Source organism: Anabas testudineus, chromosome 18 (genome assembly GCF_900324465.2).
Source record: "Anabas testudineus chromosome 18, fAnaTes1.2, whole genome shotgun sequence".
Lineage (NCBI taxonomy): Eukaryota > Metazoa > Chordata > Actinopteri > Anabantiformes > Anabantidae > Anabas > Anabas testudineus.
Genome location: NC_046627.1, coordinates 20,570,786 through 20,582,123, shown reverse-complemented (window position 1 = coordinate 20,582,123; position 11,338 = coordinate 20,570,786). Strand labels below are relative to the sequence as shown.

General features: G+C 39.3%; 2 long non-coding RNA genes across 2 annotated transcripts; both read right to left on the bottom strand.

Annotated features, from left to right (window-relative positions):
- Positions 1-217: 217 nt before the first annotated feature.
- On the bottom strand, positions 218-4,923 carry LOC113157434. The gene is made up of 4 exons (XR_003298478.1): positions 4,835-4,923; positions 4,695-4,742; positions 4,388-4,450; positions 218-634 (listed from the first exon to the last, which is right to left on the bottom strand). It is a non-coding gene; the product is annotated as an uncharacterized LOC113157434 (long non-coding RNA).
- Positions 4,924-9,367: 4,444 nt separating this feature from the next.
- LOC117153021 lies at positions 9,368-10,133 on the bottom strand. The gene is made up of 3 exons (XR_004463419.1): positions 10,095-10,133; positions 9,716-9,991; positions 9,368-9,427 (listed from the first exon to the last, which is right to left on the bottom strand). It is a non-coding gene; the product is annotated as an uncharacterized LOC117153021 (long non-coding RNA).
- Between the last annotated feature and the right edge of the window lie 1,205 nt (positions 10,134-11,338).

The following is an 11,338-nucleotide window of genomic DNA, read 5'->3' as shown; positions in this document are numbered from 1 at the left end:
CACAATCAAGGTCTAAGAGCCAGAACTTTATATCATTGAACAGATGTGGAACTTACATTTGATAATATACAGTAATTTCATAAATGACAAAAACATATTTCATATTTCCTCTTTACTGTTAGGCAAACTGTCTACATACATGTATATCAGTGACTATATTATAAACATAGTAAAACATCAAAATCCAATAAAACTAATTTAAACACAAAATGTAAATGAACTTAAATGAGAGGTCTTACAGGGTGGTGAATTCAGATCATGTAAATCTTTCCTAATCTTTTTTTTTTTTTGTTTACTATTTTTTTATGTGATTTTAACACATACAAACTTCCAAAATAAAAGCCAGTCGTATTTATAATAACCATATCCTTCCCCCCAGGACCCATTCCTATATAATAAAAAACAGAAAACAAAACCACAATAAACAAGTGTAAAAAAAAACTATTAAAACCCCATACAGCATATGGCTTAGTCTCTGTGAAATCTGCTCTTTCACATAATCTGCTGTCAACCTGTACAGATACTGATGTTAGGATAGCTTGGATGGACACAATAGTTTTCTAAATGTTAACTAAGTTAAACATTTTTATGTTGCTGTCCATGTTTCTTTTTTGCTGAACTCCTCCTTATACATCTGTATGAAACAAAAAATGTCAATAATTATAACGTGTACTTAGACTTAAAGCAGTGGAGAAATATATAGACACGTTGCACAGATCACAGCTCACTCATTTGCATCACTGATTCTTCAGTGTGTCCTGAAAACTGAGGAGACTGACAACCAAAGTGTTGAGGTGGAAAAGAGACTAAGTTCATAGACAGCACTACACGTTCTCCTGTAAATTTGTGTGCTTCATTTACAACAATCATAGTAACATACTCTATTGATCTCTTTGGGGAAATTGTTGTTTGGACAGCTGCAGTAGACGATGTCACTTCTGTGGGGTTTTGGTGTCTTGTCCAATGACACCTTGACATAGAGCCAGGAGTTTGTGGACGTCTGCTCTACCAACAACAATGAAGTCACTGATGTTGTCATTGATCTTAAAGTGAATTAGTGCTTCTTTGTAGTAATATTAATTGTTTCAATGTCTAATAAGAGGTTGGGAAGTATATATGTCATAATAAAAAGTACTGCTGTTAAAGTGAATACGACAAACATGGGTGTAGTAGTTTTTGCCAATTTGGAACTATGTACAATCCTTTTTATAACTCATTTTATGCATCATTAGTGAATACCCAGATTATTATGTATTTTTGTTTAATATCTCAGGTGGGTTTAGTCATTTAGTTTATGAAGGTGTTATAGAACCTATTAAATTATCCTTTATATAACTGCTTTATGTGCTATAGACCACATATTCACATATTCACATATTCATCTGCATCTGTGAAAGCAAAGTAGTGAATGGTCGCTGAAGCTGCTAGAGCCTATGTAAGTCTTCTGGCAAGAGGTAGGGTACACCCTGGAAATGTTGCCAGCCCATCACACGGCAGGCATACAGAGGCAGACAACCATTCACACTTCACACTTCATTCCATTCAATTTAGTGTCACGATTTAACCCTAAAATGCATGTCTTTGGATGTGAGAGAACCCACGCAGACACCAGGAGAACATGCAAACTCCACATAAAAAGGCACCCAAGACCTACTTGCTGCTTGGCAACAGTGCCACTACACCACACCACAGTGCTGCCCTGGTGCTATATAAATAATCTAAATTGCAAATTTTCCAGGATAACAATTACTAAGTTAATATTTGTCTATAGATGCATAATATTTTACCTTATAACACTAATATTTTAATTATTTCACAACACAAACTACACTGAAGGTTGTGGAATCCCTATAGACTGCAAAAGCTGCAGCTCAGTCTTCTCCCCTAATCTTACTTGATCTATCAGCAGCTTTTTTTCCTCTGACACTGTGAATCTCCAGATTCTCTTGTCTCTAAATTTGGGAAGACTGGTACAGCTATGACCTGACTTAAGTCTTACTTGTCTGGATGAACCTTCAAAGTGTCTTGGCAGGGGAAAGTTTCTAACTCTCACTGCCTGTCCACTGGTGTGCCACAGGGTTCGGTTTTGGTCCTCTACATTACTACTCAATACTACATCCCTAGGTTCCATTATCCAATCACATGGCTCCTATCATTGCTATGCTGACGACACAGCTCTATCTGTCCTTTCCAGCAGATGACTCCACTGTCTCATTACATATCTCTGCATGTCTCTCTCTCTTAAATCTCTGCTTGGATGAGAGAAAGGCTTATTCAACTAAACCTCCAAGACCAAAGTTCTAATCTTGCCAGCCAGACCTCCAATACAATACAACACAACATATCAGCATCAACACTGGGTCTTCAATGAATATCAATGAATCTCCCTATTAAGTCTGCCAGAAACCTGGGGGTGATCATTGATGATCAACTGAGCTTTACCAACCACAGCTCCTCTGTATCAAGCAGATTTGCCCTTAGAATGATCAGACCCTAACCTTCAGATTATGCAACACAACTAATTGTGCAGGCTCTAGTCATTGCTCGTCTGGACTACTGCAATGTCTTACTGGTGGGGTTCAAAACCCTCTAGATGATTCAAAATGCAGTAGAACATCTGATTTGATCAGCCAAAAAGGATACACATTACACCACTCAATCTCTGCACTGGATTCCTGTAGTTGCCCACATCAGATTGAAAGCCCTGACCTGTGCTTACAGAGTAGGCAGCTCAACAGCACCTGCCTATCTGGATTCCCTGTTAAGGGTCTACAGCCTGAGGGTCTACTAGTCTCTGTACTTTTGTTCATGGAGCCTTCTGCAAAGAGCAGATTGAGATATTTTTACACCCAAAGTTGCTCGGTAGAGGGCGCTGCATGGGCACAAAGGTGAAACAAGCGAAACATAACAAGCACTAACAAATTCTGCACTGTATGTAGGGTTACTCAGCTAATGATTGTTAGTTGTTTCACAATTATAAACCTACAGAGCCCCCTAGGGGTCATATAGTAGAAAATAATTATTGAGGGGAAAGTGTTAAAAAAGAATTGTTTCTTCTAGTAGCTGTGATGAAATAAAGTTGCCTAACCCTAGTTTAAGCTCAATGCTAATCTGTTCAAAAGATAATTTGCTACTGGGGCAGCAGGGGTTCAGGGGGTAGAGCAGTTGCCTACAAACCCCAGTGTGAGTGGTTCAATTCCCCGTAGTGTAGCGCTGACATACTGTCTAGCAGCTGTCCACCCACAATTTCCCCAAGGGGATCGATAAAGTATTTATTTATTTTTTAAATCATTAAATCAGTGTCCTTCTCAAAAGCCATTTGGGCTCTAAGCAATTTCATGTCTGGTACATCTGTGACTGGACCCGTCTTACTGGACAAATGTGTAGTGGGCAGTACCACAGACAGTACCACAACAGATAAAATTAAATATACAGGCTGTGTAATTGTTGTCATAAACTAGCATCTTTCTTTAATGTCTGATGACCTATAGTGGTGATTTAGAATAGTATTTATTGTTTTGTTACAATAACCCCAAAAACTAATGTACACAGCAAACTAAGGTTTATTATTATATAGGTTTATATATATATATATATATATATATATATATATATAATTATAAGGAAGACACTTTCTTCAACTACTGTACCAGCATCAAATCAAAATATACAGTAATGACATGTAGCTAAACAGAAGTTACCTTATCATTATTACTGTAGTCTTCACTACCTGACCACTTTCTCACCTAGTTCTTGCTCTCTCTCTTTCTGCTGCTTCCATCCTGCTCTCTCCTCTTCTCTTTGGACTGTTAACCAAAAGGTAAGAACCAAACTGAGAAATTTTATTCTGATGAAAACTATATTAATACATAGTTATTTTGACCTTACTCTCACATGAACTAGTTAAAAAATACTGATTCTTCATCTACTGAAATCACTGCCAACTGCATATGATCACATTGTACACATATGACTCTCTGGTGCATCTAGCATGTTAGACGTGCACTCATTTATTTAAATTTTCCCGATTTTTGTAAACCAGTCCTTGAATTATGTAGTTAAAATTTGAGCTTGACAAAACTTGAGTTTCAGGGACCCAGTCCCAAACGCAACCTACAACAACCTTGCAGAAAACAGCCTGCCACTGTTTTTTAGTAACTCTACAGTAGCAGTAGAGTACATAGAACAGAGAGTGCTCACTTGCTGGATATATTTATAAATTATTGTTTTATTCTCACCACTGAGCAAGGGAGAGGACAACGAGAAGACGAAACAGCATTGTCATTCCTTGTGAGACGGCACTGAGCCACATGTTGGTATCTGTGTTTTTACTTTAAATTTAATTAGAACAGTAATAACCAAGTAGCTCTAGAGACAGTGTTTGTACCTGTGGCCTCTTCTGTATTCACATTACTGTAATCAGAGATCTCCTCTGTATCATCACATGTCCCTGTTCATAGAAAACACAAATATTAGATAGTGTAAGTTTCAAACTCAATACTAAACATATTATTATTATACATCATTACATGTTTAATATTTTTTGTACTTCCTCATCTTGTCTGAACCTTCACCTTCAATCAAAACTGTGGTATTAGAGTATTTATCAGTTGGTTTACTTAGAATAATGTCACATTAACTTCCAATCATATAATTGATGACAGCTCTACATTAATCAGATTATACTTTACCACCTCCAGTGTTTCCAGGGCCTTTGATTGATTCATAGACACAATCATCACCTACATGTAAGTTAAAATCAAAAAACTAGTTAATTTCAAAACCTATCTTACAAAAACAAAGTGTTAGAAATAGTTGTGAACATTAGTCTGACCGTGAAGAAGAGAGGAGTAAACTTGAGTTTCATTCTGGTTGACTGTTTCCTTTGTAGCAGAGCCTTCATCAGTGCTCAGTGACTGAATGAGCCTAAAACAAAGAAAGTACTGTAAACTGAATAAGGAACATGTAAATTATTATATTTAAGATAAGAGAGAGTTGAACCAACCTGTTAAAACAGAGATCTGTAAAAACAAAACTAAAATTAATTTAAAAACTATTACTTTGTTTAGTGTTGATCTAATTTTCTTGGAATTTATCTGAATTTATCTTTCAGCAAATCATCAATAAGAAAAGACCTCACCGTTTATCTTTCTGCAGAAACACAGAAGCAGCAGCAGCAGGAAAACAGTCAGTAGAATTCCACCAACCAGCCCAGAGACAAACGGGACAGTAAATGAGGAGCCCTCAGGTCTGTACCCTGATATAAATTACAATTACAACAATTTGTTAAACACAGTCAACAACATGCTATTATAAAAAATATATTTATAATATGTGGAGAAGAACGGAAAGTCGGTGTGACCTTGACCTATGACCTTTGACCCCAAAAGTCATATCAGTTCATCACTAATTCCAAGTTGACAGTTGTGCCAAGTTTGAAGCAATTCCCTCCAACTGTTTCTAAGATACTGCGTTCACAAGAATTGGGACGGGTAGGCAGGCAACTCGAAAACATACAGTTACTGGCGAACAGGTATAAAAAGTGATCAGTGACAGATGAGCATTGAGGAACAAGGTCAACTGACAAACTGGAACTTCAGCTCACAACCTGGTAAAAACTTAAATAATTAAACAATCAGAGTCATAATATGATAACATACTTTAAATCACACTGCAGGTACAAAGAAGCCCATGATGATATAGATAATGGTAAATGGTAAATGGTCTGCACTTATATAGTGCTTTTCTACCTAGCTGGTACTCAATAATATTTAGATGTTTTTGTATTCAGAGTTGTTACAAAACGGGACGGACGGGGACCAAACAGGTACGAACAAAAGTAAATTTATTAACAAAAGGCAGGGGACACAGGGAACTAACACAAACTAACAAAGTATCAAATAAAAGAGACCCGAAAACGGGGTGGTAAAGTAAAAACAAAACCCTAGACAAACATACAAGGTGACAACTGAAAACACTGTGAGAACACAGGCAAAGACATGAACTAGAAACTAACAAACTATCATGAAACAAGATAAGGCACAAACGCTAACGGAACACAAACAAACTCACAAACAAGAAATACAAAGTACCAAACAAAAAACACTGCGGAATGCAGGCTAAACAGGAACAATAATACGAAACAAACAAGACAAAGTAACAACGAAAATATGAAATGCAAACAGCAGGCAACTCACAGACAAGAACACAAGGCCGACAAACAAAGTCCAAAGTAATCCAACGAACAAACGAACCAACCAGAGTGAATGCACTGAACGGCATGTATGACGTGAGCATGAATGATGACAAACCAGCACCCAACTGAGGACTGAGGGGTGCTTATAAAAGGAAGGGAGTAACAGGTGAAATGAGTGTGTAATTGGTCCGGGGAGTTCAGTGGAAAGTGGAGGAAGTCCATATAATGTGTGTGGCAGGAGAGTGAGACAGAACAAAAAAATACAAAACCCACAGACAAGGGCAGAGGGAGGAACTGTAACAAGAGTTGAGGAAAGGTCAGGTTCATCTGAGTCATTAAATTCAACTGTGTGCTGGAAAACTACCACATTTACACATTTTTTATGTGTGTTTATATCTCACATAAAAAATATTCACATTTTACATTTTACATTTAGTCATTTAGCAGACGCTTTTATCCAAAGCGACTTACAAGTGAGGAACAAGGCAAGCAAACAAAATCTAAGTCAAGAAGAAACAACATCAAAGCGAAGTGCTATCGAACAAGTGTTACTGTTTCAAGAGATGTGAGAAAGTTTTTTTTTTTTTTTTAAGTGCAAAGGAAGATGCGGAAGAGTTCTGTTTTCAGCAGTTTTTTAAAGATTGCAAGCGAGGGGGCTGAACATGCAGAGATAGGCAGCTCATTCCACAATAGTGGGATCACTGAGCTGAACAGTTTTCCCCAGTGTCGACTGTGTGGTGCTGGTACCACCAGACGACGTTCCCTGGTTGAGCGCAGTGAGCGGGAGGGGATGTAGACCCCTCCCGTCGATTGAATTGAGATAAGATGGAGCTGTGGAGTTGACCACTCTGTAGGCAAGAGACAGAGTTTTGAACTTGATCCTTGCAGCCACAGGAAGCCAATGCAAAGATCTGAAGAGCGGTGTGACATGAGACCTTTTTGGTTGGTTAAAAATGAGGCGTGCTGCTGCATTTTGGATCATCTGGAGGGGTTTTGTCGTTGAAGCAGCTAAACCCATCAGTAGTGCATTGCAGCCTGTACAATGAGTTGGGTTGTGTACTCTGTCAGATAGGGTCTGATCTTACTGATATTGTGGAGGGCATATCTAGACGACCTAGAGACTGTGGCGATGTGTTCCGTGAAGGTCAGCTGGTCATCAATGATGACACCCAGGTTTCTGGCTGACTTAGTAGGGACAATCACCGCAGATCCAATGTTAATGCTGATGTTGTGTTGAGTTGAAGGTCTGGCAGGGAAGACTAGAAGTTCAGTTTTGGGAATGTTGAGTTGAAGGTGTCTTTTTCTCATCCAGCCAGAGATGCGAGATGAGACAGTTGAGTCATCCGGCGGAAAAGACAGGAAGAGCTGTGTGTCATCTGCATAGCAGTGATAAGAAAAGCCATGAGAATGGATGATAGAGCCTAGAGAAGAAGTATAGATTGAAAAAAGAAGAGGACCAAGGACTGAGCCCTGCGGTACACCGGTGGAGAGGTTATGAGAGTCAGAGACACGCCCCTGCCAGGATACCTTAAAGGTTCGTTCAGACAAGTATGCCCGAAGCCAGGCTAGAGCTGATCCAGAGATGCCCAGGTCTGAAAGTGCAGTCATGAGAATCTGATGGTTCACAGTGTCAAAGGCAGCAGATAGATCTAATAGAATAAGGACAGAAGAGTTACCTGCAGCTTTTGCCACTCGTAGGGATTCCACAACAGTCAGAAGTGCCGTCTCTGTGGAGTGACCACTCTTGAAGCCAGACTGATTGACATCAAGGAGGTTGTTCCGGGAAAGAAAGTCAGAGAGTTGATTGAAGGCTGCACGTCCCAGAGTCTTGGCCAGGAATGAAAGAAGAGAGACCGGTCTGTAGTTCTCCACAAGGGAGGGATCCAGAGAAGGCTTCTTCAACAGTGGAGTAATTTGGGACTGCTTGAACGAGGTGGGGAAGGTGCCTGTTGTGAAAGAGGCGTTGATGATCTGTGTAATGGCTGGTATTAGTGTTGGTGCGATAGCTTGAAGAAGAGTAGAGGGGATCGGATCCAGAGAGCAGGTGGTCGGGCGATTGGAGAGGAGGAGGGTGGATACATCTTCCTCTGACAGTGTTGAAAATGTGAAGTGAGATGCATCGGAAGTAAGCAGAATGTCATTGTCAGGAGAAGAGAACTGGGAGCTGATGGCTGCCACCTTGTTGGTTAAAAAGGAGGCGAAATCGTCGGCTGTGAGACAGGTGGGTGGTGGAGGTGGGGGTGGATAGAGTAGAGTAGATTTGGGCAACAGAACAAGTGAAGCAGTAACTGTACTATGAGGACAGAGAATTTAATATTTGACCATGTAGAGGAGTTGGTCACATTCTTCTATCAGTCTCCTCTATACAGCACATCTATTATATATAATTTGTTGTGATTGTAAAATGTGATGTTAAACAATGTTTAAAAAGTTATTAAAACATACGTTCTACAGTGATGTTGACAGCGTTGCTGAACTGTCCTGATCCAGACTCACACCAGTACACTGCAGAACTGTTCAATCCACTAATGTAACATGTTGATCCAGTCATCGTCCCCGAGTCAGAACAGAGGGACAGGTAACTGTCCTCAGGAAACCTCCTCACTCTCCACTCAGTAGAGTTTCCTTCACAGCTCAGAGACACAGAGTCACAGGTGAAGTGTTGAACTCTGTCAGGACTCACAGTGAGAGACGCTGAGGGAGGAAAATCTGAAATGTGTAAAAGAAAAAGGTCAAAGCAGGATTAAAATTAGCACATGCAAATATTCCTTTGGTTTTACTTCTACTTCAGATGTTGCCCTGTTAAAAATCAACAGGAAAGACATTTCGTTTTAATAAGGCATGTTAGTCACAAACCAAAAATTCAGAATTTAGGTGATGACTTAACATTTTCTTTTTGACAGCAACTAAAAACCAAAACAAACTGACCTCCAGACCAGACAAACGTTGGTTTGCTGTGTTCAGTGTAAAACACTGGTTCTCCTCTTCCAGCTCTACACACATATCCTGCTGTGTGTGTCTGTCCATGAACCATGTAAGAATCCTCTTCAGTGCCACTGTCACTACCAGGTAGCAGCTCATATCTGTAGAGTCTGTCTGACAGTTTGGGAACAGTCTTATACCAGTAGAACCTCCATCCTGCAGATGGATGTTCAACCTCACACTTCAGAGTTACTGAGGCTCCAGGACTCAGCCAGGATGGAGACACAGTGAGGACAGACTGGGGTTTATCTGTTGGAAACAGGTTTTCTCAGTATCAACACATGTTATATCTGCTGTGCAACATTAAATTCAATTTATCTGAACTTGAATAATCTTGTAATAGGTATTAGAAACTTTAAGATGGTCTAACTGTGGGAAATCTAAATGTTTCTTAACAAAACTGAAACATGTGTTCTTGTTGACTTTGTACCTCACTTGTAACTTGTCACTTTAGATTAAATCATCTTCCAAATAAATGAGTGTAAATCTCTATGAATTATTTCCATTTTCAGTTTAATGACATATAACTTGACTTACTGTTGTTCACTGTCAGTTTGATGAAATCACTCCACTCTGTTGTTTTATATTGAGCATTTTTCCTTCTGCCTTTACACCTGTAGTTTCCACTCTGGGATGAAGAAGCAGAACTAATCCTGAAGTCATTTTCATTTGAAGGTTTGATGGAGCTGGTTGTTTCCCATTCATATTCCCACTCAGTGTCTCCTCCCTGAATCTCACATCTGACAGTGATCATCTCTCCATGGTAGATCTCAGACCAGTTGGGATTCAGAGTCACAACCACCCTGTTTGAGACTGTTACTGTTCAACAATTTACAAGAACAACAAAGATGTTAAATTGTAGTCAGACAGATTTCTATTCTACATTGTGAGTTTCAAATCTTCTTGTCAAACTCACCCAGTGTGTTAATTCTAACTGACTGGCTGTACTGGGAGTAGTAAACTGGTTCTCCTCTTCCTCCTCTGCACCAGTACTGTCCTTCCTGTGAGACACTGATTTGTCCATTTGACTTGAAAACATCATCATGTCTGATCAGGAGTTCAGAGGATTGATCTCCTCTGTACCAGTAATATTTCCAACCAGATGATGGATTCACAGAGCAGATCAGAGTCACACTGCCCCCTACTGGAATGACTCTGTCATCAGCACTGAGCTATGGCTTTGGTTTCTCTGCTGTGGAGGTTTGAATAAATCTAGAAAATATTTACTTATTTTTTATGTGAATTAGTAAAAACTTAAATAACTTGATAAAAACAAATGCAACACATCTCATTCAATGATCTCTGTTAGTTTTTTAATGACTAGTCAGTCACCAAACTGATCCAAACCTAAATAAACAACAACCCAACAGGGAAACTTTACAGCACATTTTAGATTAAGGGAACACAACAAGTAAGTGATCTCCAAGAGTTCAATGTGGTGTTATATTTTATATACAATGAATACAAAGAAAACTACTACAAATTCTAATTGGAAATGTGAAGTATTGTATTTCAGAATATTTAAAAATATCAAACTGACCTGATACAGTCAGTGTGAAGGTTTTACTCCACTGTGTTGAAGAATAGGAGTCTCTTCTGTTTCTGCCCCTACACATGTAGTTTCCACTGCTGGACTCAGAAACACTGAGAGTCCAGTAATTAACATGTGTCTGATGTGAAGTTGACTGAGGTGTTTTCCATTCATAATCCCACTCAGTGTCTCCACCTCCCTGGATCTCACATCTGACAGTGATCTTCTCTCCACTGAAGATCTGAGACCAGTCAGGTTGTAGAGTCACAGAGACAGAAGTGGAAACTGAGAGACACAAATAGAAATATTGAATTAACTGAATGAACTTGATTGGTGTAAAATGTCCTGACAGATGTGTTGAAATATTAGAAACACAGGAACTAAACTCACCAGTTATCTCAACAGTGACCTCATCACTGTAATCAGTGTAGTAAACTGGTTTTCCTCTTCTTCCTCTGCACCTGTAGATTCCTCCTTGTGAGACTCTGATATCTCTGTTTTCTTCACCAACAACCTGAGCTTCATTAGAGTTTGAGGTTCGTCTGAACCAGTCATATTTCCAACCATCAGAGTCGTCCACAGAGCAGCTCAGTGTCACTCTGCCTCCTACTGGTATGATTGTTGGACCT